Source organism: Myotis yumanensis, unplaced genomic scaffold (genome assembly GCF_028538775.1).
Source record: "Myotis yumanensis isolate MYYU_CA2020_CCGP unplaced genomic scaffold, mMyoYum1.0.hap1 SCAF_9, whole genome shotgun sequence".
NCBI classification, from domain to species: Eukaryota; Metazoa; Chordata; class Mammalia; order Chiroptera; family Vespertilionidae; genus Myotis; species Myotis yumanensis.
Window position 1 is genome coordinate 80,741,068 of NW_027223760.1, and position 25,073 is coordinate 80,766,140.

A 25,073-nucleotide genomic window follows, 5' to 3' on the forward strand; every position below is an offset into this window, starting at 1 on the left:
CTTCTATCAAGTAAGACTCAGGGATTTTGGCTCTGGATTCCAGTTCATGTTTCCCATTGAAAGTTTCTCAGACATTCTGTGGGTAAGAGAGCATCTGGCTTATGATATTGGTAAGGGTCTGCGCTCCCTAATACGCTAGTCATTGTGGGACTGAAAGCCAGTGAGACCCTGGACAGAAGTGCTGGCTTCGGTTCGGAAAGCACGATCTTATCCCACAACCCTCTCCCATTAGAGTTTGAACAGGCCCCGTGCAGTGTCCTGTGCTTGCAAAGATGTCCACGTAAGTAATGGCCACATTTATCAAGACTGAAACTAGACATTAGATAACCCCACGCACCTTAGCAAAATGCACCAGGAAAGTCCTCTGATGTTTGACTCATTCTGTATGAGAGATGTACCGGCCTCCACTCCTGCTCACTCATGACTATTTTAAAATGTTAATGTATTCCTTCTGGGTAAATATGCCATATATCTACCTCAGTGTACTCATTAGTGTAACAAAACTGTGCCTCTCACATTTCTGCCACTTGTTTGTAAGTGAAACTCACCTATCACAGACAAGTTCTTCTTCCTGGGAAAAGTGAAGCGATGCTGTTGGCCACAGCCTCTTCCTTCCAGCCCCTGCCTGCGTGGCTGGGGCAGCGCTGGCCCTTCCCTTGGTATGTGTGGCATCTGAAAGGGACGCTGTGCTTCCCTCTAATACTTGGTGTCTGAGGCTGCCCCCTCACAGAGCAGAGGTTTATCTGTGCGCCATCTCTTCCAAAGGGGTAGCTGTTTGATGCAAATGAATAAAATGAGGAATGTTGGACTTCAGTGACAAATGATCTCTCAACATGGTTACATCCTTTACACACAAACATGTACATATAAACAGTATAATTCTGCACACAAATGCTTTTTATCCTAATTACCAACTTATCTTTATGTAGACTGTTTAGAAAGGATTTTAGTTGGAGAAGGGAGGATGGTGCTGAAGAGAAGGCCTGAAATAGTAGAATTGGGAAGACTTGACATATAAGGATTTTTATGACTTAATTTCTCCATCTGTGACATTTTACTTTTGGGGCTGTTCTTTGGAGGAGCTGTGAGACTGGAAGGAGGTGAGACAGAGATCTGGAACGCCCGTGTGCTGATCAGGACTCCGCCCTTAGAACCGGATGCACTTTCAAAAGGAAACACCATTTCTGCCCAGTCTCCCTGACAGGGTCCTCCTCAGGATCAAATATGTATGAATGTGCCTTATGAATTACAAAGTACTAAGTCTAATCTATTAATATTTATTGCTGGATCCTTGATTCACAAATGGCCTCATTTATAGGAAATGCACAATGAGTTTTTAATTAAATATTTTAAAATTGTAAAATGGTGGTAAAATGGCCTGGCCGGCATGGCTCAGTATTTGAGCCTTGAACTATGAACCAGAAGGTCATGGCTCAGTTCCCATTCGGGGCATGTGCCATGTGTGGGGCCTGCAGGAGGTGGCCAATCAGTGACTCTCATCATTGATGTTTCTATCCCTTTCTCTCCCCCTCTCCCTTCCTCTCTGAAATCAATACAAATATATTTTTGAAATAAATACATACATACATAAATAAAATGCTGGTAAATGATTCTGTTCTGCTGAAATTTAATGATGAAATGAATCCACAATATTGAATGTCATTTTGTTGCTATTATGTGTCATTATATTTTTACAAGATATGCAATCTTAAATAATGTGCATTTATATGTAATGTCTTATAATATACTTTTCTCTTTCCCCCACCCCCTTCTGGAGAAAGCATAACATTTTCTTTTACCTAAATTCTGCTTCACGTGATTTTTGTCAATACTGAAATTCTTTTAGAAGGTAAGTTTCATGAAATAATGTACTACTCTTCCTGAGTTTTGAATTTTCATTAATGAACACTTGCCATGATTTTTTCTCCCTGCCTCTTTCTGATTTGACATCTGGCTGAGTCTCCTGTAATTATGAGATTTTAAAGCTACTGCCTGGGAAAAGAGAACGTCTCATTTCTAGGTGTACATCTGGATTTAGGAGAGCCTTTCCAATTTCTAAACCCAACCAGTTCAATATGCAAGTATCAGTGGCTTGACTAGCAGAGAATGTAATCCCATTAGAGTCTCCAATTCATCTGAGTCCCTAGAACTGACGAGCCTTGGCACTCACCTGGCTGCTTTATTATTAGTACCTCTGGGGGTTCACATTAATACCTCTGGCGGGTTCACGCCCTTCTGTGTGAGAACACATGATTAGGGCTGGAGTTGCTTTCAGGGGCCTCCTCCATCAGAGAAACAGCACAGCCTCACCTCTGTTACCTCTGTGTGTGAGTGTCAGTAATAAGATACCTGGATGGGTTTTTAGCACACACCCATTAAAGTAAAAATTGTCTCCCCGCCGGCTAATCAGAAGGGGGGTTAATAACTCCTCAGCCCGGCCTGTGTGGCTCAGTGGTTGAGCGTCAGCATATGAATCAGGAGGTCACAGTTGGATTCCCATATCTGTCCATTAATTTGATGCTTTCTCTGTAGTTGTCGTGCCTTGCGTTTACTTGCAGTAGCTTCCAGTTATAAAATAACGTTAGCGATCATTTAAAATATATCGTGAGCTGTGGGCATTTTCTAACTTAATTGTACTCTTTGCGGTGGATCCCTGGTCCTGCACGTGGTTTCTACCTGTAGGTTCAGGTGAGTCAGTTACCTGGGGGATCTCACAGCCGTATTTCTGTCTCCTCGCCTTCATTTAGGGTGACACTTTGATCAAAGGTGGCAACATGTGAAATGACGGCAGGCTGAAAATGTCACGCTGTTTCAGAGTCCTCCCGCGGCTGGAGAGCTCCCTGATTATCTGCACCCTCCATGGGCGTTAAAGCTCAGTGTGCCTGCCCTCCGGCCTGTGGCTTCCTCCCCTGGGCCGGCGCAGAGCTGCCTGCTTGGGACTGTCCACAAGTCCACGGAGATGGGGGCTGTCGCCAGGCCTCAGCTGGCACCGGAGAGCAAAATGGAGTCGCCGCTATGGAAATCGCTAATTGTGTTTTATTTTAAAACCTGCGCTCCTCTGCCTGGAGCGAGCCCTGAGCGCGGAAGAAAATCAGTCTATTTTCAAGTTTGGTGGCAAAGTTCTTTATATAATAAGAACTGTAAGCTATTTCCTCCTCTGTGAAAAAAATCTTTTCTAGGGCATCTGCAGCAACTGTCACACATGAAAAATAAGACATTTTGAAAATCTGTCTGCAAAATTACCAGCTTTATTTTTATGAAGAAAGGGAAAATGTCCTTTGTGGGCTTCAACTTTATTGAAAAATATTGATTGATACTTTATTCCAGCCTATTTGTTAGCTTCTTGGGAACAAGAAGTGCATAACTATACCTTCTGCCTTCATGGAACTCGGGCTAGCACAGGCTACAGAAATGCAGGTGGCATCGAGTCTCTAGTCAGAGAAAAGAGATGAGAAAATAAATGATTGCAACGCAAACATGATTAGGCCCAAACAAAGTGCTTGGCCCCGACACCAAATGCAGAAAACTGAAGTTGGCAGAAATGACTCATCATTCCTAAAAACGTCATTATTCTGTGAAGGGGAAAGGTATACTGACTCACCTATAGCCGTTTCTGATGAATATATGTCTTTTAAGTTGAGTAGGCACTAAATTTACTGAACATGTTTGACATTGTCAGCAACAACAAAAATAAGGTGTATTTTAAAAAAACCCTTTAGTTCTATTAAAGCTTTTGTTTATGTGTTTGTTTTTTGTTAGTCCTCACCTGAGGACACTTTTCTATTGCTTTTTAGAGAGAGTGGAAGGGAGGGAGAGAGACACACAGAGAGAAACATGGATGGGAGAGAGACACATCCACTGGTTGCCTCCCACACTCACCCCAACTGGGGCCGAGGGTCAAGCCTGCAATAGAGGCACGTGCCCTTGATGGGAATAGAATCTGAGACCCTTCCGTCCTTGGGCCGACACTGTATTCACTGAGCCAGACAGGCTAGGGCTAGTTTTAGTAATGTTTCTTGTTTGCACCTATGGGTGAAAAATGTAAGAATTGTGATATAGCAACAGCACATCGAATAATGGGAAAGCGAAGGAGGCAGGAAGGGAGTTTAGTGGAGGTGTCTGGGCAGCTCCATGGGGCAGGCGGAGGTGCGCAGAAGACCTGTCCGAGCTTCTGTCCGACTCCGTGGGAGCAGCCAAGCGCTCACATGTACCCAACACTGAGCATCAGCAAGAGACTTGTTTAAGAGAGTCGTATGCTCAAAATATGTTATGAATTCTATTTACTTTCCTCCCTACATTAATACCATGAGAAGGCGTTTCCATTTCTGTGGCGGCTGAGAGCTGGTTGATCCCATACAGATTTGAGCTAAATCTTTACCTGGCTTTGTTTTGATTCCTTTGGGCTTGGGATGTCAGGCATCTTTGTGGTTAGAAGAATACCCAGCTTCTAAAGCCCTGCCTTTTGTCCCCTTGGTGGGTTTCCCTCTTCCCACCACCTGGCTGCCTGGAAGTACATCTCCTCACTCTTTGGACCAACTCATTGTGTTAATGAAATGTGAGAGCTCTCTTGTCTCACGTAAATGTGCCCCTGCTGCCTTTCCTGAGTGCTTCTCATAAAGCCTGAGTGGTGTGTGGGTGTGGGGCACCCCTTCTCAGGTGAAGGTTGAGTTCCAGTCGGTCCTTCCTGCAACCACCAGCACCACATGTTGGGTGTTGGGGCCAGCATGTCCCTCCGTAGGGTTTGCTCCTCTGGCTCACGTACCAAGTCCTTGGAAAGGGCCAGTTCTGTGTGGGGCCCAGCACAGAAGGCGCCCCGGCAGGTCCAGGCTGCCGTGCAGGCTGTTCGCCTCGGGCCAAGTGACACGCAGACAGGGCTGCTGGAAGTGTCAGTGTGGGGCATGGGCACTGCGTGGAGCCTGACGAATGCTAGGTCAAGGTCAGAGTCGGGTATGTGGTCAGCAGAGGCAAATTTGTCAATTTCATTGATCATATCAAAGAATGAATCAGCTTTGGTTTTGTTGATTTTTCTTCATTGTTTTCCTGTTTCTATTTAATTGATTTCTGTCCATTTTTAATTATCTTCTTTCTTCTCCATAATTTTGGCTTAATTTGTGTGTTTTTTTCTAGTTTTTTAATGTTAACATTAGAGTATTTGGTGGAGACCTTTTTCTTTCCCCAGTGAGGCCTTTAAAATTTTATATTTCCCTCCAAGGGCTGATTTATCCATACCCATAAATTTTTATATGTTGTACTTTTATTCAGTTAAAATATTCTTCAATATTTTTGGAATTTCTTTTTTTGATGCATGTGTTAGAAGTAGGATCTTTGATTACTTAGGAATTTCTCAATACTTTTATTATTAATTTCTAATTCAGCATTTTGAATAATTTCAATTCTTTAGAAATGTTGACTTCCTATGTATGGCCTAGACTAAGATGTATACTGAAGAATGCATGTACATAGGAAAAGAATGTAAATTCTTGTCTGGCTGAATCGTTGATAAATAATAGGTCAAGTTGACAATGTTGATCAAATCTTACATAAACTTACAATTTTCTGCCTCGTTTTTAAAAAATATACTTTGATAGAGTGGTATTGACATTTCTATCTGTAATTCCTATGTATGCTTTTAATTCTCTTACATTTTTCTTCATGTCCATTGCAGCTGGGTTGTCAGGCTCACACACACTCATGGTTTCCTTTTACCATTTTACCTTTTATCAATCCTTTTACCATCATGAAATGTCCCTCTTTGTCTCTATAACATCTTTGTTTTATAGTCTGATGTTAATATATACACTCTAGCTCTTCCTGGTTACTATTTTCGTGATGCAGCTTTTCTGTTCTTTTACATTCCACATCTGTATTTGTGAACCTCTAGTGTACATCTGCAGATAGACTGTAATTGGATATTGGTCTTTAACCCAGTGTAACAACCTCTGTCTTTTTTGTAGAATTTTATTCTATCCAAACCTAATGTCATTATCAACTGGATTAACCTCTGCATTTTTGCTCTTTGTTTTCTGTACGTATCATTTTGTTTGTTTGTTTGTCTGTTTTCTTTTTTACAAACTTGTTTTATAATTAAAATGGAAAATTTTTGCCCAGCTAGCATGGCTCAGTGGTTGAGCATTGACTATGAACCAGGAGGCCATGGTTCAGTTCCTGATCAGGGCACATGCCTGGGTTGTAGGCTCAATCCCCAGTGGGGAGTGTGCATAAGGCAGCCTATCAATGATTCTCTCTCATCACTGATGTTTCTCTCTCTCGCTCTCTCTCTCTCATCAATAAAATATATGTTTTTTAAATGGGAAATTTTGATTGTATGATATTCCTCTTGATTTTTAGCACTCTTTAAAAGTTATTTTCTTAGTGGTGGTTACAGAAATTACAATATAAATCTTATCATAATCAACATTGAGTTAATACCCAGTTAATTCTGGACATAGGTAACAACTTTTCTCCAGTATGGCTTCATTTTTATTTCTCTTTTTGTACTATGATTTCCATGCATGTTTCATTTATGTGTGTAATAAAGTCAACAATGTTGTGGTATAGTGATTCCCTTTTGCAATAATGTTTTCTTTATTTAAGAGAAGAGAGGAAAAAATGTATTTGAGGTCGTTTACACGTATCCACGTTTTTACAGTTCTCTTTATTTTTCCTGTAGGTTTGAGTTACCATCTAATGTCATGTACTTTAAGACAGAAAGACTCTTAAATATATTTTAAGACATATCTGCTAGTAATAAATTCGCATAGTCTTTGTTTATCTGTGAATGCCTCTAGTTTCCTTCATTTGTGATGGGAGTTTTATTGCATATACATTTTGGGATGACAGGTTTTGATTTTTCTCTTTCACCTCTTTGCAAAAGGCATCGCACTGCCTCTGGATTTTATTATTTCTGCTGAGAAGTTAGTCATTAATCATATTGCTGTTTCCTTGTACACGATCCGTCTTCTTCTCTTGCTGCTTTCCAGCTTTTATAAAGCAATATTTTAAAGCAATTTCACTATGATGTGTCCAGATGTAGGTAACTCTTTGTTCCTCATTAAATTTTTTGAGCTTTTTGGCTCAATTTGGGAAATTTTAGGCCATTCTTGTTAAGATAGTTTTTCTTCCTTATCTCTGCAAATCCTATTATATGTATGTTAATAGGTTTCATGTTACTCCATAGGTTTTTGAGGTTCTATTCATTTTTAAGCATAGTTTTTTCTTTCTGTCTTCAGATTGGATAAATTAAATTGACCCATCATTGAGTTTGATGGTTCTTTCTTCTGCCATATACATGACACTTTTGGGCCAATCGATTGTAAGCCCTTTTCATTGTTAGAATGTCCATTTGGTTCCTTTTTAAATAGTTTCAGTATCCTTATTGGGGTTCCCTACATGTTGACTCATTGATCACACATATTTTTCTACTCTTTAAACGTGGTGTCATTTAATTCTTGAACATATTTATAATTTCTGCTTTAAAGTCTTTATTCAACATCTCTACCCACTCAGGACCATTTGTTTTGACTGCTTAATTTCCTGAGTGTCTGTCACATGTTCTGTTTCTTTGTGTGTTCCACAGTCCTTTGTTGAAAACTGGACATGTTAGATAATATGTTGTACCTGCTCGGGATTCTACAATAGCTGATGTCCTTGCTCAGTTTTGTTGTTTTTTACTTATTTGTGGTATTTTAGCCTGGCTTTGGGGGTTGCTTCTGTGTCCATATCCCTCCATCATCACTCAGGGATTCGTTACAGATTGTGATCAAACATGCTGAACCCTCTGCAGAGAGGTCTGTGCTGAGCTCAGGAGCACTTGGAAAGTACAGCTTCCCAGTCTCTTCTGGCATCTGCTTCCCCTGGTGTCCTCTTGGCTCTCCCGCATGTGCACGCAGCCGGCGGTCAGCCAGGCTGAAATGAAGGGCCTGGCTCCCTCTTCTCAGGCTCTTGCATCATGTTGTTTCCCTATAACTGACCTGGAAGGACCCTGGACAACCCCAATGGGCCTGCAGTCTGAGGACTGCAGAACTGAAGGCTTTTCCAAGGCTGCTTTACTGGCAACGCCATTCAGCTTGCTTGGCCTCTGTCATGGGTCAGGGCAGCACACCCCATGCCGTGAACCCCAACTCCCATGGTCTGCACTACACCAGCCATGCAGGGGGGCGAGGGGGGAGAGAACAGGTCCTGGAGAAAAAGATCTCATAGAGTTTTTCCAGTGTTCTGACAGTTTTTCATGAATAAAGACTTTTCCATTCATTGTTTGCTGCTAGTGGTTTCCAGAGCTATTTTTGCCCAATTTTGTAGGTTTGTGTGTTTTTTTTGGATGGGAGGTGATTTGCCAACTTTTTACCTCTGTCATAATTATATACATTTTTTTTCCTAAAAACAAATGAGTATTGAGTAGGAACTTGCTATAACAATTTATTTACAACTTATAACATGCTAAGTATAATTATGACAGTATGGACCTGAAGGACATATGATACACAGGTTATAAGTAAAAGTTAATAAAAGGACCTAAAAAAATATTGAAAAAAATATGTGCTAAAGTGTTACTTAAACTGAATGGGAAGAGGGTTTAATAAATGATGGTCATTTAATAAGTGATGGTAGTATCATTGGCTATCCATCTGGAAAAATTAAAATAAGATATTGTCCACTAAATATGTTACACCATAAAATAATACATTTTAATCAATTAGAAACTTAAATTTCAACTATGTGTATATAATAACATTCGCATCAAATTATAGAATTTGGGGGCAGGTGAGACTGTTCTTGAGAAGACTAGAAAACAGAAGCTCCAAAGGGAACAAATGCTTGAGGGTAGAAAAGAAAACGTCATAGAGTGAAAAGTGAAATGATACTCTGGGAAAAGAAACTCTAATGAATAAGAAGATAAAATTTTCCACTCTTCAAAATGCACCCAAAGCCATTAAGTTGATGAGAAAAAAGCAGCAGAGAAGAAAATAATGGTGAAAGAAATTGTGGTTAACATCGAGGCACTGCCATTTCAGATCTGTTTTTGAAAGAGAACCTTCCACGAGGAGGTCACTTAGCTCATGACCTGAGTGCCTTCTAGACCTCCCTGTACCGCCAGGAACAGTGGCAACAAGGCCTCAGCGACATGTTTGCATGTGGGCACACGTTTCCTAGTGCCCCCTCTTCTTGTCTGATCCGGTAAAGGTGCAAAATCCCTTAATCCAGCTGGAAAGAGCAGGGTCTGCAAGTGCACACACTAGGTTTTGTTTGAGAAGTAAAATGTGCTTTATGAGAATTGTGCTTGGCACCAAGATTTCAAATAATTAGTTCTGGAGAAACTCAAGTCTCTATTCATCTTAAGGTTCTGATCTTGGTTGAGATTAATTTTGTGTGTTTACTTAGTGGAAGCAATGGCAGAAAGTCAATGAAGCTGCAAAGTAATCTTAAACCCTAATCATGTCAAAACCATGCCTAGGACCTGCATGTCCTTCATCCTTCTCAGGAAGTTGCTTAGCTGTGCTCTGCTGAAGGTGAAGCCGTCACATGACAGTTTAATCAACCCTTCCCTGTCCCTTGCCTGGCAGTCATCTGGCAGTGGGTCTTTTTCATTGGAAATGTGTCTCTGGTCCAATTTTCACCTGTTACCCCCGTAGGGAGAGCGTTCAGTCCAGCGGGGGACCGAATTTGAGCACGTTCTTTTCTGCAAGCACTAAGGATGCATTTTCATTTCATTTTCAATGAGTACATTTACTGAAGGTGGCGGAATGCTTGGCAGTTATTTATTGCTGCTTTTGTATGTTTCTGTCCTGTTGCTTTTGTTTTGTCATGAGCATTCAAAGGCAGGCTTTGTAGTTCTGGCATCCTGGTGTCCCTTTCTTTAATTATGGCGTGTGAACAAGTAAGTCAAGGGGACTCAGTTTCACAGATATAATAAATCCACATAAAAAACAACCACATTAAAAATAAAAAGTGTGTCTTCATATAGACTTTTAAGAGGATAACTAAGTTATTTGGTAATATTTATTTTAAAAAAACAAAACATAATATTTTGTAATGTCTTTTTCCTTTCTTGGTTCTCCCCCCCCCCCCCAGGTTAATTGAGGTATAATTGATAAAGTAAAAGTATCTATCTATATATATATTGTATACAACATGATATTTTGACATATGTGTAACATTGTAAAATGATAACAGTCAAGCAAATTAACATATTACCCCCTCACATAGTTATCTGTGTGTGTGTGTGTGTGTGTGTGTGTGTGTGTGTGTTCATCCATAACTGAAACTCTATACCCTGTGACTAACATATTCCCATTTCCCCACCTCCCAGCCCCTGGCATCTACCAATTGTATTCTGTGCTTTTATGAGTTCAACACTTTTCAGATTGCACATATAAGTGGGTTCATGTAATATTTGTCTTTCTTGGACTGGCTTATTTCATTTAGCATATCCTCCAAGTTCATCCATATGGTTGAAAATGGCAGAATTTTCTTCTCTTTTAAGATTGAATAATATTTTGCTGTATATCAGTATGGATCCTGATGTCTTCATATCTTGGCTTTTGTGAATAATGCTGCAATGAACATGGGAATACATATACCTCTTTGAGATCCTGATTTCATTTCCTTTGAATACCTACCTAGAAGTGGGGTATATAGGATCATATGTTTTCTCTCAATCCCACAAAGCCAGCCTGGGGTAAGGATTAAAAAAATAAAGGACCACTATTTCCTATCAAACTGGCACATGTATAGAGACATTATGGCATGCATTAGAGTTCAGCTAATTTCATCCTCCCACCCAAACTCCAAATTTGGTATATTAGACTTTAATAAGTTCTATCTTGGTTAATGGGACTTGGTCTCTGAGAGACTGATGCACTGCACTCAGTGTCTTAAAACATTTTGATTACAGTCATCTGAGTTGAGCGTTCGGTCACAAGAAATTCACTATGATAATAAAGGCCCCTGTTTGGCCCCTTAGGGGTTAGCCTAGACCTCACTTCCTGGAATGACACCCCATGTTGTCCAGTGACTCAGAGAAAAAGATTTAGATATGTTTTCACCTGCAAGTTAATTCCTTTAAGAAATGTTTATCGTGTTCCTACTATGTGCCAAATATATAACTTTAATGTATATTTGAATCCTGCTCAGATGCTTTCTAATCTGGCCACATTTTACCCATTCTCATAGCATATTGATGCTGCAGTTGATTTTATCGGACTCAAAGATATGCATTTTTCTGCATAAAGCCTAAACCATTCTTGCATTTGATCATATTAACATCAGCCTGCTTTAATTTTCATAAACTTGTACATTTCATTTGTAGTTGGACTTGCTCCTCAGCACTTTGCTTTCCTACTCTGCCTCTGATGTACAGTGCAGTAGTTTTCCTGCATTGAAATAAGAGATAGCATTCACGGAAATGTCTTCTTCTATGTGGAACAATGGGAATTTTAAAAGAGGTTGATTTCATGACATTTGAAAACTCAAAATTATAATAATATAAAAATCAAAATTATGCCACATACTTTTAACTTTAATGATAATTATATTGTCCCTCAATATATCACTTAACCTTTGGCTTCACAATAAACAGTGTGTCAAGCTACGGAAGGGATGAATCTTACTAAACAGTGTCTGCCCATGCTGGCTCCTGGCCCTCTGACACCCTTTATTGTTTCTGAAATAAGTAACAAAGCCTTATGGAATGAGGTTTAATAATGAAGTTCTTCAAAACACTGTAGAAGTGGTGTTTTAATATAATAGAATTACAGTTGTATGCCACAGAATGAATGGGCTCAGATAGAAGAAGAGCTCTCTCTTAGTAACAGCCAGCAGTGTGGTAAGAAGTACTTCAGTTGAAAGTAGGTTTGAACATTAAACATGTAATTACCTCTGTTTTGGATTCCTCAATGACATTAATTTTGTGAAGATGTTCTTTCATATTTTCTATAGAATACTTTCCAGGAGAGTCTTTAAAAACCAAGAAATGTTTGAGTGCTTCATCATTGACGGGTTTGTAAAGGAAACATTGGCAATCTCTAAGAAACCATTGTCTCCAATAGTTCAGGGTCCAAATATTCATTATTTAGTTAACAAACCACTTAAACAGTGAAAAATGGGTCTGATCTTCCTTCATTAATCTTATTTATTCTAATAATCATTTAATTTCCATTTATTAATCTTCATGTATGGAAATAAGATCCCTGATATCTTTGACCCAAATAAAATATAGGCATTTTCTATGACAACTCTCATTTTTATTTTTATAATCCATTAATTTAATATAATTATATTGTAATGAGTTTAGGATTTAACTAATTCATCATCAAAGCAATTAGTTCATGACTCAAATAAATCTCATGTGCCTACTGAGAGCAACCTGTGTGCAGGTGTGATGATACAAACAGCCGCCACCCTTGCGCCCAGCCTCTCTGCCCCATTTCCGTGACAGCTCAGAATGCCAGTCTAAGCTTTGGCTCTGGACTTCCAACACCTGGGTTTGCAGTCTGGAGTCAGATGGACACTGATTTTTCTGTCCACCAGCACCTCATCTGTCCTCTTCAGCCTCAGTTTATCTTTTGTTAAATAGAAGCAATCCTCCAAGTCACATAGTAGCTGTGAGGATTTAGTAAGAATTCCTGAGCGGTGCGCACAGGAGGCTTCTTACTAAATGCAGATGATTATTCCCTATCATTTATTGTTGGCGTCTAACAAATTTGGGCATGCAATAGAAGAAATAAAATGGATAAATGCAACAAATGGGAATAAAAATGAAATATTAAAAAATAAGGGATGCCCTGACCGGTTTGGCTCAGTAGCTAGAGCGTCGGCCTGCAGACTCAAGGGTCCCAGGTTCGATTCCAGTCAATGGCATGTACCCCCAGTAGGAGGTGTGCAGGAGGCAGCTGATTGATGTTTCTCTCTCATCAATGTTTCTAACTCTCCCTCTTCCTTCCTCTCTGTAAAAAAATCAATAAAATATATTTTTAAAAAAATAAGGGACATCTATTAAAACGTCTGAGAAAAACCTGTTACCATAATTGGGTAATTACTTTGACTTTATCTTTCTTGGTTACTAAAGCAATTTTTTAATTGCTTAAAAATTGGGAATCCGTTGTCGGTAGCAATTGTTGTCTAGCATAGCATGTGCACAAAGTATCTCCTAACATCTTATGGGACTGACTGCTGAGATGTGATCACAGGACAATACCAGACACTACAGAGTGAATCGAGTTCATAAGCCCTCAGATGTGTCCCAGTGTGACATCTGGAGACCATGTCTGTACTAGGAGTTGGGTAATCAGTGTGTCCTCATTCCAATTTTTCAAGGTGAAATGAAAGGTCACATTTCTCAATAATTTATGCATGTTGTTGGCCCTGCTGTACCAATAGCAGTAACACCTGTGTCATAGAAGCAGAATACAGGATTGACATCAGCTATTCTTTCACGTTTTTAATGGTGGAATCAGGCCAGTGATGATGGCTTTGTGGGTAGTCACTCACATTCTGGTGGAATAATCACCAGCTTCTGACTCTCCATTAATTTTATATCCAGTTTACATTTTAATGATTTCCAAAGTGCCTTTACTTTCGGGTATTTATTACTGAAGAAATGTTGACACTTTCTGAAGCAGCCATTTATTCAGCACAGTCAGTTGAATTTCTGTGCTAATGATGAATCATTTGCATACAACTAATTCTACTTGGTTCCTGTCTCCAAACTTCACAGTAATTCGCAAGGGTTGGGCGAGTGTGTTAGAACAGCTTCTTCTCCCAAAACTTACCTTCCAACTGGCTTTTTAGGCTGAAGTTCTTTCTGTAGTGTTTGCTTTTCTACTTAATTGCATCAGTTGAAAACGACTGATTAATTTTCATAAAATAATATTGGTTCTTGGCAAATGAATCTTTGCTCTTTCTTGAAATCCTCTGTTCCATTTAAAGGCACAGGTGGCTATTCTGTTTATCTTATGTCTCTATGTATTAAATAGTAATGGATTGGGTCCTCAAATAAAAATTTATTCATCATTCTATGAATGAGTAGGAGATGACGTGAAGATTATTTGAAAATAGATATTGCACTTTATTTTGTAACTAGAGGCCTGCTGCATGAAATTCATGCACTAGAGGCGGGGTGTCCCTCAGCCCAGCCAGCACCCTCACCCACAGGCCTAAACCTGCAGTCGGACATCCCTCTCACAATCCAGTACTGCTAGCTCCCAACCGCTTGCTTGCCTGCCTGCCTGATTGCCCTTAACCACTTCTGCCTGCCAGCCTGATAACCCCCTAAACACACACCCCTGCCAGCCTGATCAATGCTTAACTGCTCCCCTGCTGGCCCGATCGCCCCCACTGCCCTTTCCTGCTGGCCCGGTTGCCCCTAACTGCCCTCCCCTGCTGGCCCAGTCCCCCTCAACTGCCCTCCCCTGCAGGCCTGGTCACCCTAACTGCCCTCCCCTGCTGGCCTGATCACCCACAACTGCCCTCCCCTGCCAGCCATCTTGTGGTTGTAGGCACTGCCATCTTTGAGGGTGGGGCAGGCAATTAGCATATTCCCTCCTTATTGGCTGTGGGCACTATCTTTGTGATGGTGTGAGGGTCAATTAGCATATTCCCACTTTATTAGATAGGATTGTTTTCAGGGGATGACCTTACACCTTAAAATGCAAGCTATTCCTAGGATCTCTTTGCAGATTTGAAGTCCTTCCCATGGTTTATAACCTTCTCTCTACTCTCCTCACCTTGTCTTCCTTCCTATGTGCTTCAGTTTCCCTGACCTCCTCGCTCCCCTTCAGGCATGCTTCTCTTCACCACTGAGAAGGAAAAGATGAAAAATGTCTGCTGCTCTCTTTTCTGGAAGTTTGCCCAAGTCGTAGCATGACTTCCGCTGTTTAGATCTCAGATTCTCAGAGGCCTCCCTTGACCACCTTATTATGCACTGCTTTCTATTCTTCTTTCCCTTGCTTTCCTTACTTTTCTTTCTAACACCATCCTGACTTGAAATTTAATTGCCTATTTCCTTATCTGCTTGTTTTCTTTCTTGTCCAGTGGAATAGAAGTGTAAGGGTGTGAACATTATCTGTTATATGGTCCCATATGTCTCCAGGATCTAGGTGTGCTTGGTGGACACAAGATACATGGTATTAAATTAGCAAATGAGTTAATTTCTTCATATGTTATCACTAGCTTCTCAGGTGAGAAAAAAAATAAAACTGGGCATAGTTTAAATCAAGTAGATGTCCTCCCTATGTGGTATATCTTCTAATTTATTAAAATACTAAAGGCCTGCTGCATGAAAATTGCACTGGAGTGGGGGGTCCCTCAGCCCGGCCTGCTCCCTCTCAGTCCGGAAGCCCTCAAGGGTGGGAGGTGACCCGGCGATCAGGGGAAGGCGACGCCCCATTACACCTCTGCTGCTGCCACTGCCGGCAGTGCAAGCCTCGGCCGGCCCTGGTTACCTGAGCCTCGGGCGGCCCTGCATGGCTGGGGGGCTGAGGGGACTGGGGGGCTGAGGGGACTGGGGAACTCCAGAGGCAGGCGCGCCTGAGGGGACTGGGCGCCGCCATCTTGGGGCTGTGGGCGCCACCATCTTTGAGGGCGGGGCAGTCAATTAGCATATTTCCTCCTTATCGACTGGGCACCGCCATCTTTGTGATGGCATGAGGGTCAATTAGCATATTCCCTCTCTATTAGATAGGATTACTATCCTAAAAATTAGAACTTCTTGATAAAACTTCTCATCATAACTAGTGCATTTACTAACAATAATTAATCAAAATAGGAAGTTTCCATTACACTTTCGTTATAATTGAAGTGTAACGTGAAATGAAAGAAAACAATTTCATAGCTTTAGGGAAAAGGTTAAGACACTCTTGGATTTCAGAAGACCTCTCCTAAATGAGTTTCTAGATATTTTATGTGCATTAAATAAATAAATATATATATATCTCCATTCTCATTGTAAATTAGTTTATCCTCATTGTAAATTCAATCACTTATCAACTTTTTCTCCCCAAAGGCACACCTGTTTAAATTCTTATCCCTGACTTTATTTTTATTTTATTTTCAGGATTGTGTTTTACTCCTGGAGCCAATTTCTAAATAGTTGCAGATTCTATTTAAAACTCCCATGCCTCCTGTAAGATTAAGCACTTCCTATTTTGACCACATGTCTATGTGTTTGAATATACATGGCATTAAGAGTTAATAAAAAACTGATGAATATCTTTTTTAGAGTCTAAAACATATTTAACAAGATGGATGCCCCTGAAGCTGCCCATGAATCAGATGGCAGCATACTCTTAATATTGGCAAAAGTGAAAAGCAAAGTTATGATTTTATGCTAATATTATGTATTTGGTGGCTGCTCAAGGAAATAACTATTGTAAGATTAATCTGAAGAGACCAGCAGCCAGCCTCTTGCAGTGAATGATTTTGAACACAAACATCCTTCCATTTATTGGTAAACAGCAGAATCCTTCAACATCATGGACAGCAAATGTTTCTTTCAAAGTTTTATCTGAAACACAATAATGAGTGGCAGCATAAAGAAGTGAGAATTTGCCTCTTTTAGACAGTTTTAAATTTATCTTTATAACATACTGTATAAATATAAATGGTTTGAAGTAGGCAACATTCTAGCTAACTTAATTTAATATGTAATTATTCCACAAATTAAAGGTACCAGAGCACATATTTTTATCTTGGCCTAGTCTTGATACCACAGAATAGGAAGTGGTACATGCTAATTATTTATGTGCATTCTTGCTTTGGCTGGTGTGGCTCAGTTGGTTGGAGTGTCGTCCTATGTACCGAAGGGTGGGGAGTTCAATTCCTGGGGTCGGGGCACAAATCCAGGTTGTAGGTTCAATCCCTGGTTGGGGCACATATGAGACAACTGATCAATGTTTTTCTCTCACACATCGATATCTCTCTTTCTCTCTCTCTCTCTCTCTCTCTCTCTCTCTTGCTCTCTCATTCTTTCTCCCCTCTCTCTAAAATCAATAAAAACATATCCTCAGATGATGATTAAAAATTATTTATGTGCATCTGATAATACAAGCTCTTTGGGACAGCTGGGAACTGGACAAAAACCTGAGTATAAATTGTTGCCTGAGTCAAATGGCTGTTTCAGTGTAAGCAGAGTGACCATAAAACCCCCTTCCAGAAAATGTCAGATCCAGGAGTCTGGGGAGTGGCTCCACAGCCCAGGACATCCCTGCCTGGCCCATGAGAACATTCTGAAATCATTGGGAAACCTTGTTCCTGGAGAAGACCAATGATTCAGGTGAGTCACTTCACAATCCAGTTCTTTGTAGTATTTTCCTAGTTGGTTTCCAGTTCTTTGTTTAACAGTATTGAAAACAGACCTAATCAAATGCTCAGCTGATTGATCATTAAAAATAATTTTTGAATTTGGGCAGGCAGCTCAGAAGTTGTTCATGATAGGTACATAGCAGTGCTCTAAGAACACGTCTTCTGTTTTCAACTGCTTAGTTCGTGAGCTGTGCTTCTAAGCTCTCGGTGCAGAAATAAAAACATTATACTAAATTTAGACATGGAAATGTCACAGGCGTTGAGACCCCATACTTCCTCCTCAGGTTCACGTTAAAGGTACAGACAAAGGAAGTTTAATCCTGTTAGAGTCCAGCCTTCACTTCTCAAAAGACCTTGAAATCAGCTTTTCTAAGCCCACGTTTGAACTTCTCCTAGGGATCGTATTAACTTTCCTTGGTGCAAGATAGACTTTCACTTAAACACGCATTCAACTTTCTTTTTTTATTTATTTATTTATTTTTTTAATTTTTTATTTTTTATTTTTTTAATATATTTTATTGATTTTTTACAGAGAGGAAGGGAGAGAGATAGATAGTTAGAAACATCGATGGGAGAGAAACATCGACCAGCTGCCTCCTGCACATCTCCCACGGGGGATGTGCCCGCAACCCAGGTACATGCCCTTGACCGGAATCGAACCCGGGACCCCTCAGTCCGCAGGCCAACGCTCTATCCACTGAGCCAAACCGGTTTTGGCACATTCAACTTTCTTATCAAGCATTTACTTTTAGTTTTAAAACCAGTAAGTACATTTTCTAAATTTGAGGAAATCAGGGTATATGCAAGAACCCTAAACAACCTCTTATCTCTTTAACCAAATGTAAATATTGCTAGCATTCATATGTATATGTTCCTTATGTTGTCATTGTTTATAAAATATTAGTTTCATTTCTAAAATATGAGATTGTAGACCTTTCCTCAACTTTTTCGCTTAAATCATTAACATTTTGTGGATTACAAAATGTACTTTGAATGCATGAGTGCATTCAAATAATGGCTGAATAATAGGCTATTAAAAAATAAACCAAAGTATATTTCAATATTCTGTGAGTAATAATGCTATCTGAGTCATCTTTTATAAAAATTGTTCCTTAAATCTCTATTTTCTTGTCATTGACTAGAAATAGTGTCCCTGAGTCGGGACGTTTGCATAGATTACTGCAGTAGCCAGCAGCACAGTACAGTCTCCCCACAACCTCCATATCATTTGGTATAATTTCAAGAGTTTTCCACTGTGATAGGTGAGAAATTCGAATTGGCCCTTCTTTTTTAGAGAGTAAATGGTTTTTATTTTATTTATTTATTTATTTTTGCTTAGAAAATTGTTTCTTCCATGAATTGTTGAGGAATGTAATTGTGAAATGTGTACTCTCATTCATCCATTTTCCATGCTCTTCCCAAAAGTCAAAATTATAAACTATCTCCTGATGACCATCTTCATAAACGAGGTTCAAGGGCAGTCATTTGAGAACAGGCACAGGGGACCTGCTCTCTGTCAGTGATTTTGTGCTAAGGAGACTTCCTTTTCTATTACATGGGGAGGAGGAGTGGTTCCCACTCTGGTGCATGGAGATCTAAGGGGCTAGTGGAACAGACATGAATTTTCATTTGGCCCGAAAATAATGCACATTGTCTCTCACCCACTCTTTCTGCCAAATGCTTCTCATGTATTTCTCACTGTTCTGTTGCAAAAAACAGTGTAGCAAACCATTTACACAGAACCAGCAGGAAACACAATTTTGATGTCAAAACACAGAAAACATCCTATATAATAAAAGGCTAATATGCAAATTGACCAAATGGGGGAATGACTGGTTGCTATGATGTGCACTGACCATCAGGGGGCAGATGCTCAACATAGGAGCTGCCTCCTGATGGTCAGTGCGCTCCCACAGGGGGAGCGCTGCTCAGCCAGAAGCTGGGCTCACGGCTGTCTCTGTTGAGCACAGCGGTGGTGGCGGGATCCTCTTCCGCCTCTGTGGCAGAGCTATAGGACAGTGGTGGTGGCAGGCGCAGCGGAGCTGGGATGAGGGGCAGCAGAGCTGCACCCAGCTCGCCTGGGACTCCTCCTCGGCCGCCTGCTGCTTCAGCACTGCTACATTCCTTGGGGGTGATGTCGGACTGCTGGGTTTCACCGGATCCCTGCAGGCCTATGGCGATCAGGCAGAAACCCGGAAGTCCAACATCCCCTGAGGGATCCTGGATTGCGAGAAGGCGCAGGCCAGACCCAGGGACCCCTTCTGTGCAGGAATCCATGCACTGAGCCTCTGGTTAAAAGATAAAAAGCTTTTCATTTTCCTAAGTGGAAAGGACCTGCTGGTCCTGAAAGTATATCCTCCCTTAAACTACATGTGAAAAATATGCAAAGGCATTTGTAGTGGAAGCCAGAATTCTCCCCACCCAGGAGCTGCTGATGTGGTATTACTTGTGGTGGGATTATTTTTAGTTCTGCTAGCTGAGATCAAGCATTTTCATATTATTTGCATTTGCATTCCTCTTTTTTGTACATTAGCAATTCTGTTTCTCAGTCAGCAGTAGGGCCACCTTAATGGCATCCACATTAATTTCCAACAAAGGTTAGGCTATTATTCAGAGTGAAACACTGTTGTAAACTGCACTTAGCATAAGGGTCTTTTAAAAGGCATTTTAGCAAAATTTTAATGACAGATATTTGAGGTCTTATACTTTTAATTTGGCTGAAATGTTGTCATCATTCAGAAATTTATATGACTTTGTTAAAGTGGTTAAGAACTATTTTATAGACATGTTAAGTTTTGCTTATATGATGAAGAGTAACTGAATTTTAAACCAGTGTTTCAGGGAAATAACATCAAATATTAGCAGAGAAAAACTTTTCAGTATTGAGATCTTTCTAAGCCATGCTGGTAAACGAAGATGGTCGCCAGAGTTAAATCCCTGTGAGGAAGCTTTGTCCGGCCGACCTTCTGATTTGAAAGAGATCATCCTGGGGAAAGACTGCACTGTCCAAGGTCAGAGCCTGACCACCTCTGAAGTAAAAAGACCTGACTCAGAAAGAGCGGTTACAAATATTTATGAAAAAGAATTTGGAGAGTTTTGAGAACTATAAACTCACTTTTTCTGCAAACATATATACCTGTTCTCAGACAAGTTCTCAAGTGTGGAAATATGTGTGACTCTGTGGGGCCCAACAATGAATCAAACTCATACTGTGCTGGTGAGCGTTTCCCATCGATCCAGTCACCTGTTCCCTGAGCTCAGTAATGTGTAAATGGAGCCCCTGGCAGCTCCATCTTCCTTGACTGTGCCAGTTGGTTAATAAACATTAGTTAAGTAATAGTGTCATCTCACATTTATGTGTCATGGGTCTCTATATTACTTACAAAATAGATCATTTGGAGGACTTTTAGGCTTGGTGGGGTGCAAGCAGTTCCCTGTGGAAATCAGAGCCGTTGGGAACACAATAGCTAAGTGCTCATAAAGGCTTTCTTCGATCTATTCCAGTCATTCGCAAATGGTAATTTTGCCCCCGTGACATTTGGCAATGTGTGGGCACATTTTTGATATCTGTAACTGGGTGAATGCTGCATGCATCTAAGTGGGTCAGTTATATGCTGCTCAACATTCTACATGGCACTGAACAGCTTCTTGGAACAAAATGCTGGTAGTATGGAGGTTGGAAACCTTATTCATCCTTAACCTGCACCTCCCTGTGTTAGATCAGCTTTGTCGTCCATGCATTTGGCTGGCTCCTTGACACCTGCGCACTTTCACTTAGATCTGTTCCTCACTAGGGAGGTGCTTCCCTCCCTGTTGGAGCAGCGAGGTCTCACCTGGGACTCGGGACCGGACCGTGGTTGCCTTTTCTCCACTGGGGCTCTTCTGACTCTTCTGACTGTCGTCCTGGGTCTGAAATTTTGTTTACAATTTCATGTCAATTGCCAGCTAGCATGGCTCAGTGACTGCGCTCAACCTATGAACCAGGAGTCATGATTTGATTTAGGTCAGGGCACAGGCCTGGGTTATGATCTTAATCTCCAGTGTGGGGCATGCAGGAGGCAGCCAATCAATGATTCTCATCACTTATGTTTATATCTCTCTCCCTCAGCCTTCCTCTCTGAAATCAATAAAAATATTAGAAAATAAAATAAAAAATAAAATTTTATGTCAATGTAAAAAATGTACCAAAGTTAAGCAGTTAAGGAAAACATTATTCAAGACGACTGTAATAGGAGAGAGACTGACTGAATGCCACTGAGAGGGAAGGTGAGAGAGTTTCAGTGCTGGGTGAGCAAGTGGAAAAGAACTGGAAGGCACGGGGGAGAGGGGCAGGTTGATCCTGGGATTTGGGGTGCATAGAGCACATTGAGGTGCTCCTGCATGTGCAGATGTTTTCTCTGAGATGAGGCCATCTGTGTCCCCTAATCTGCACCACTGAGCTTACTAGTAGGCTCCTGCCCTTCCACAGAGACTGAGGCAGAGAGGGGTCTTGCCTTCGATGCTTACATTTCAAAGAGATGGTCCCAGGTTGCTCAAAAAGACATTTCCTTGGTTGTAAAACTTGCTAAAGGCTGGGAGAAGTTGGCATCTATTACAGAGGGGCAGAGGGAGAATTCACAGTTGCAAGATTTGTAAGTAAATACTCAGGAAATGGAGGTCATGGGCTTATAGTCAGGAAGAAACCTGGCTGAAGTTTGGTCAAGCTGCAGGGGGAACATTAGGCCATCTTAGTCAATTTTTATAGAATGTGTTCACCGTTGCTTTCTAAGGGTCAGCTCTTTCTTCCTGTTATGTGATGAGCTCCATAAAGAGTCTTTCCTTTCTTTTAAATCTCAGCAGAGTGGGTTGTATTTTGTGCTCACTGTGTATAGTGCAGCACAAGGAGATGGAGTGAGTACTATTAAAGTCAATGACGGTTATGTCTACTTTGGCACTAGAAATTGAAATAGGCAGACATTCTCATGTCAAATATTTAAATATAGTAAAACCTGAGTTTTTTATTAAAAACTTTATGATAAAAAGAAAATAAGAAAGCATAACTGACAGCAAACTATCTCATACAAACTATGAGCATATTCCACTTTGTAAGTTAACAATTATAAATATAACCACTAAATTATAGTCTACTTTATGGATAACATTGTAGGCTTGGAGTGAAACATAAATAGGGTTGAGTCCCAGAGTAATCACTTTCTAACTCGTTAAACTCTGAAATTCAGTTTGTCAACTGCAAAATGAGTTCAATGCACCTACCTACCGTCTAAGTTACCTCAAAGATGAAGTGGAGCTATGCGAGCTCTTCTTATTGCATCTTCTCCTTGGGTGGTCTGATCTGGTCTCTCTGTGTCAAGTACCCTGACATAGCGATGGATTTCATGTCTCTAATCCAGAGTGGCTCCTGAGCTCAGGATGATCCCATTACTGACTGTATAATGACTTCTCGTCCAGCGTTCTCATAAAACCTCACATATCCAAAGCATGACATAGCACCATTGTCTGCATGTCTCTTCGAGACAGACCGAGGGAGGCTTATCTTTTCTCTTTCTCTCCCTTGGGGAACTATGTCTAATCAATTCAAATATTTTCAGTTTTATCTCCTACTCATTTTTCAAATCTATTCATTTCTTTCTATTTCAACTGTTACCTCCTGCTCCGTGCTGCCTACCATTCATTCTGCTCTTACTGTCTTTATGTTTTTTCCTGTCCATTCTAGCCTTTATTTTATTTGGATTCTACCAGATCTTTCAAAGCACAATTCTGAATTACTTAAGCTACCTGCTCATTCCCAGAGTTTAGATTATAATAAGCACTCAAAATAGGTAGCTAATATTGTGATGACTGGTATTATTATCACTATGGATAAAATGCTGTGACTCTCTAATATAAATTTGCAAACCTCCATACCCTGGGATTAGTGAAAAATACTTGCCCAGATAAAGTTGTAGAAATATCTTTCTTCTGATTTCTACTGTAGTTCTCATTTAACTTTCTCTAAATTCTACTGATAACCTTTCTGTGTGTTCTACTCTGTTCCCTTTTCCTTACTGGTTTGTGCTGGATGCTACGCTTCTATATTAAGGTTTATATTACACATTACATAAAATCCTCAGGATTTGTCATTGCTTAAATGTTAAGTACTAAGCCTTCATGCGACTAGTTCTCATCATATTCAGCAAGACTTCCTTCCCTCCTTTTTCTGAGGGTGGAGGGGCTGTGGTAGATGATCATTTCTCTGCTAACTATGTCAGAGATTATTCTGTGTATTGGTTCTCTTTCATCAGCAGTGGCATCAGGTAAGGCAGTTTAATAAGGCCAATGAATAGTCCTTAGACCCAACAACATTAGGACCACCCTTGTTGATTTTTATAGAAATAGACTCTTGGACCCCAACTCAGACTAATTGATTTAAAAGTACCTGGAGGTTGGTCCAGAAGTATGCGTTTGAATCCAGCTAGTTCTGCAGGATAGTGCTGGGTTGGCAACCTTGCAGTCAGCCCTGACTTATGGCCTTCAGGGCCAATACCTGTTATAGTGTGATACATGGCAGTTTACTTAACTTCCCTTTGATCAATTAATCTTATCTCTACAATGGATATAATATGAATTGTCCCAAACTCATAGGGGGAATGTGAGAGTTAAATGAACATGTAAAAGACATAGAACAGTGTTTGGTCATGGTCAGCACTCAGACATAAAAGCACTAGCAATATGTGTCATTATTGCGAAGAAACATTTTATTATAGATTGCTAAGAAAAGATACCTAACATCTCATGTCAATCTTAAGTTCTAGGAATTACTTTTTTTATTTCTGTAATTTCTATAAAAGTTGCTGATCTCAGCGGATCAAGACCATTTGTGCCCCTTTCAGATGAAGCAGCTGATGCTCTGGTACCCGGAGTATTCTTAGTTGTATCTTTCAGTTTTTCTTTGACTTAAAATAGTTGTAAGGTTAAAGGGGCAGTTTCTCAACTGGAGCAAGGCCGAGATGGCTGGCAGGAATCTTAGGTATATTCAAAGTGCAGTCAGCAGACTATGGCTCTATTGGAACCATTTCCTAAGCAAAGACATCTAACCAGGCAGCTAAGTTAGAAAGAATTGTTCTCAACTGATATAGATATAGAGCAGGGGTCCTCAAACTTTTTAAACAGGGGGCCAGTTCACTGTCCCTCAGACCGTTGGAGGGCCGGACTATAGTTTAAAAAAAAAAAAAAATGAACAAATTCCTGTGCACACTGCACATATCTTATTTTGAAGTAAAAAAACAAAACGGGAACAAATACAATATCTGTATTTGCATGTGGCCCGCAGGCCGTAGTTTGAGGACCCCTGATATAGAGTAATGTACTAAATGAGCTGAACTATATCAACTCTATTTTGAACAGAGATCAAGCTTTAAAACTCTTTGTATCTTCTGTAACTTCTTTTTAAAATTTTTTATTGAATTTTTTTCTTTATTGATTAAGATATTACATATGTGTCCTTATCCCCCACCCCCTCAGTATGCCCCCCCACCCCCCCACTCATGCCCTCATCCCCCTGGTGTCTGTGTTTAGTGGTTAGGCTTATATGCACGCATACAACTCTTTTGGTTGATCTCTCCCCCTCCCCCCCCCACCCTCCCCTACCTTCCCTGTGAGGTTTGATGGTCTGATCGATGCTTCTCTGTCTCTGGATCTGTTTCTGCTCATCAGTTTATGTTGTTCATTATATTCCACAAATGAGTGAGGTCATGTGATATTTATCTTTCTTTGACTGGCTTATTTCACTTAGCATAATG